The 5,104-nt window shown below is 35.4% G+C and overlaps 1 pseudogene; it reads right to left on the bottom strand.

The window, feature by feature from the left end:
- Positions 1-4,490: 4,490 nt before the first annotated feature.
- On the bottom strand, positions 4,491-5,066 carry LOC111410022 (annotated as a pseudogene).
- Between the last annotated feature and the right edge of the window lie 38 nt (positions 5,067-5,104).

Here is a 5,104-nt window from a genome sequence, read left to right as displayed (position 1 = left end):
TTAATGTTGCCCAGATAAATAGGTCGCTCGAGCGAGGGACCAGCGTGACTCGAGCGACGTCCACTTAGCTCGAGCGACCTACTGGCGACGCTCTAACGACAGTGGTTCTGCAATCGTGGCTCGAGCGAGATCATGGCGCGGCTCTAGCGAAATCTCACGCCGTTTGCAACTTCGAGGCATCCATCACAACCCTAAACCTAGCCTTCAACACTTTGATTATTAGCAACTCAAGTCCCTGAACTATTGGACATTTGACACTTTGGTCCTTGACCTTACAATTATGACATTTTGGTCCTTGACCTTACAATTATTACATTTTGGTCCTTGGTCACAGATTTGCCAATTACATATTTCCTAACAAGGACCATGACATAAACCTACTATATTATACCTAAATGACCTTCATGTTGAAAGAGAGTATAGATTTTTATATAAAAGGTTTGTAGCTACTGTCTTTATCTTGAGTTTCCGAAAGCGAGTTACACTTTTACTAATGATGTTTTTAATATAATCTTGAGAGAATCAGGGATCATTTTCTCGTTTAAGCACTTACTAAGGTCGAGCCTAATGGGTGTGGATGGTTCTTTAGTTCCTTCAAAACCTTTAACCTGTTATCTGTTATGTTAGCCGAAGAGTTATGTAAGCGAAATTCAAGGCCAAAACGTCATGAACTTATGAAGTTTCTAACAACCCAGAATTTGGCTAGTTTTACTTAGCTTAATTCATACAAAAATAATTTACAAAATAAAAATTATTGAAAATGGAAAGAGTTGAATTTTACTCTTCACCATATATTAATCTTAAGAATTCCGACAACAAGGTCTACTTGCAACACGAATTAGGCAATAATAAACTTTTAAGATAATTTTTTCACATACTTACCAGCTAATAGAACTAACCAACTGACATGGAAAAAAAAGAAAGAAAGAATCAACTATAACGAACCTAATAGAAATTGGTAGTGTTCTGTGAATGGAAAAACAACCATTCACATTGCAATTTCGGCATTTTGAGGTTTTATCTTCTCCGTAGAAAACCTAATATAGAACGAGACATCCACCATTCCAACTTCCAAATCAAACGAAAGTGCCATATAACGTCCTATGAAAACAAAATGTAAACCAACGCAGCAGAAAAAAAAATAAAAAAATGTAAACAGATTTACCATATAACGTCTTATGAAATCAAATATATCTGCCATATAAAGTCCTATGAAAATAAAATGTAAACCTAATAGAAGAACGCACTCAACGTAGCAAAACAGAATGGAAACCAACTGTACAACATCAAATAAAACTCACGTACATCAACTAAACATCGATGGCAAGAACTTCGATGGCGAAGGTAATGGCAACGGCGAACGACAAGAAAATAGGCTAGAAAATGAAAAATTCCCTCAACTCTCAAAGTTACAAACCCTCTGGTCCTGTCCCTCTCGTCAACAGTGAGACCTAATCACTCTAATCCAATTTTTTAGATTTTTAGGCAAGTGGGCATTGGGTATTTGGGTTGGGTTAAAGGTTTACTTGTGGGTTTGGGCTACACATTTAATATGGATTGACAAATGTACTTTCTCAAACAAATAGTATAGGTTATGTGTCCCCATTTTATTGGTCAACACAATTTTTAATGATGTGCCAAAATTTGAATTTTAGTGTGGAATTAGAAATTGTTAATTGGGGTATTCTCGTCCAAATAATTGCAAAATTGACATTGAACAAATTTTGGGTATTTTTGGAAATGACTACGTGAAAATGGACCGTTTTGATAATTTCCTCTATAATATATTTTTTAACATCAATTGTTATAGTGTCAATTCACCTAAACTCGGTACCTGGTCAAAATTCAGCTGCACATGGATGGGATAATGGATTCTTGCTCAGAATATCTTGCCAAGAATAATGCCTCGTATTTATCTTAGCCTTAAATAATCCTTCTTCAAGCATCTCAAGTTACTGTGATTAGACAGCATCTTAATTAAGTTTTCCATTGGCAACAAGTGGGCCAGGGCGTTGCAAAATCAATAATGGAGGTCGTTGGCATGAAACTCAAAATGAAATTACTTTCTCTGCTTGCACGACCAGTAGTTTATTCATTCATTTTGCTTAAATTCTCCCTTGCTAAATTTGGCTCTAACAAAAATCTACTAAAATATTTCAAAGGGATGATAAGGAAGGAAAATGCAAATGTCCTCCTGGATTTAAAGGAGATGGCGTTAGCGGCTACGAAGACAAGAGTTTTAGTTCGAACTGAATTGTGAAACTGGCCCCTAGTTTATTAGATCAATGATTAGCTCTCTTATCTCTTATGCATATCGACTAGTAAGTTGTGGCCAAAGGCTTTCACAGTTCCGAAATAATTACTTGACATGCTAATTTTGGAGGACGTATTAAGCTTTATTCAAATGGCAACTATGCTTACATATAATCGTGAACGGGAGGCTAGATAAACGTTATAAAACTGGTATTGAAAATAAGATGATGAATGGATGTTTAGATATAGTCAATATTTGGTACACATTATTTGAGAGGACTGGACACCTCAAAGTTTGATGTTGGGAGGGTAAAGGACAAGTTTTGAAGATGCCCCCATCTTGAACTCTTGCGTACAAACTAGCATTCACGCTCTTCTCTTGCAACTTTAGTGGGTTCACCCACTGCTGCTTTCATAAATGTTGTGAAAAGACACTAGATCTAACACAAAGTAGCTATCGGATATATTTTTATGTGCTCCATTTTTGTTGCAAGTCATCTTGAGGCTTTTTAAGAATACATAAATCTGGGATGAAGGCTATTTCATTTCTTTACTTATGTTCATCTCTAGGAAGTACATTAAATTGTGTTTCTTAGTCTATTATTACATAATTGAAGGATTTTCAATTTGCTTAATCCTAAACCAAAAAATATCTATATCTTATTATACTTTTTTCTTGGGTTGTATTTTTAGTCGTATATGAACTCAGAAATCAGGGCTAAAATGGTAAATACATCCTTTAGAGGGCCAAAATGAAGTTCCAAGTCATGTTAGCGACGATTGTGCTTAAAAGCGAAGCTTAATTGTTATTCATCTAGAAGAGCTCCCATTGTATCTCCAACGAAGGTTTTGAAGGTAGAATTATATATCGTTAAATTTTTTGGACAATAAGTGAAATGAGAGATTACATTATTCCAAGGTCTTTCAAGACTTAATATTTTCTTACGATTGTGTTTGAGGCGCATTAAAAAAGAAGGATTATGTTGAATCATGTGCACTTTAGCATATGACAGGTTGTGCCTCGCCTTCCCTAATGAATTTCGGGCGTCTAATCATTGATATGTTTCTTTCCACGGGTCTTCCTCGTGATTACTAGGGCTGCACATGGTCCGATTCGGTTCGATTCTAACGAGAACTGAACCGACTTGAAATTTTCGGGTATTTAGTAAGTGGAATCGTCGGGTCCAAATTTAATTACGAAATCATTCGGGTTCGATTCCATTCAGTTTGGTTCGGTTCTATTTGGTTCCGTATTATAATTAAAATTTTTAATATATACAAAGTTACGTTAATTTAATTAATGATATGTTCAATATTAGCTCTTATAAAATAACGTAATTTAATCTTATGTGTTTCACGTCTCTTTTTGCTGAATTTTTCATAAATTTGATTATTAAAATCATAGAAAGAGAAATATAGCGAATTCAAAATAATTAAGAGAGATATTGTAGAACTTTAATTCGATTTTCTTCGATAGAAATGACACTACAGTAGAATAACAGATTTAGATAAAATTGAGGTCAATTTGATTAAGTTGATTTTGAACTGAAAATTAGAAATAGGAAAATCATATTTTGTGGTTTGAACTAAATTAATTAGTTAACAAATTTATTTAGAAAAAATAAAATAATTTTACTTATTTAAAATAAATTAATTAAAAAAATTACGGAGATTCAGTTCCTATTCGATTCTTCGGGTCTTGGCCTAGAACCAAGAACCGAATCATACCCATCGATTCTTAATTCAAATACCCGTTCGGGTATTTAATTTGAGAATAACCGTCGGGTTCGATTTGGTTCATTTCAGTTGGTTTGGTTCGAGAGTTTTGTCCAGCCCTAATGATTACTTGTTTCCTAAGGAAAGTTCAATTTATTAGTTAGAATTAGTAAATGTTTGCTTTTGAAGAATATTTGTCCTCACCTTAGTGCATTGCTTTTTTGGCACGGGCTTCTCTTTTAGTTTGAACAATAATGTAAACTTGAGTGATAAGGATTACGAATTTAATCAATGAAATGATTAGCACTTGGACCAACTCTATCCGTGTGTATTTTTAATTTTTATGCATATCTCGTCAATTCATTTAACATTTCTAGATCAATAAAACTATTTTTTGATATTTTATATCTCATTCCATTCATTTGAATGATACACAAAATGTTGCTAGAATTAAGCTAAATGACAACATTGTTTAACACATCTCTCACAATTGAAGTGTGGGTCCTGGGTGAATAAAATAATGCCGACCTCTCCATATGAGTGAATATGTCAACTGATGTATCAGAGTTTGTGGTCATGTAGCATGACCCATGTTGCTAATATCATACACAACAAGACCCCCTACAGCCCCCCAGTAGAAGTGACAGCCCTGAATCCCGTCCTCCACGCTCACCTCTCTTATGTTCTCTAAATCTCACTTGTTCCCGACCAGCATTCTTGCTACGGTTGTGTCACAATGAGTGTTAAGTTCATCAAGCCATCTTTTGACATTCTCAAAAGTAGTCCTCCTGCTAATATCATACACAACAAGAGCCCTTACAGCCCCCCGGTAATAAGCAGAAGTGACAGACCTGAATGTCTTGCCCAGCAGTGTCTAACACTTGGGCCTTCACCTCCTTGCCATCGATCTCCACCATCTGAGTCTGAAACTCCACTCCAATGGTGGCTTTAGAGTTATTGTATAACTCATCTCTAGCAAATTGGATTTGCCTACTGCTGTAGACCTATGGTTACTATTTTGAGCAAATACTCCCCTGTTTCTTCTTCCCCCATTTTTTGCTTTATTTTTGCTGTCTTTCACCCTTCTTTTTTCCTTTCTCTGTTCGCAATTTGTGTGTGTGTGTGTGGGGGGGGG

This window comes from Olea europaea, chromosome 15 (genome assembly GCF_002742605.1).
Source record: "Olea europaea var. sylvestris chromosome 15, O_europaea_v1, whole genome shotgun sequence".
Taxonomy (NCBI): domain Eukaryota; kingdom Viridiplantae; phylum Streptophyta; class Magnoliopsida; order Lamiales; family Oleaceae; genus Olea; species Olea europaea.
The sequence above is the reverse complement of the archived record's forward strand: the minus strand, read 5'-3'. Positions and strand labels throughout refer to the sequence as shown.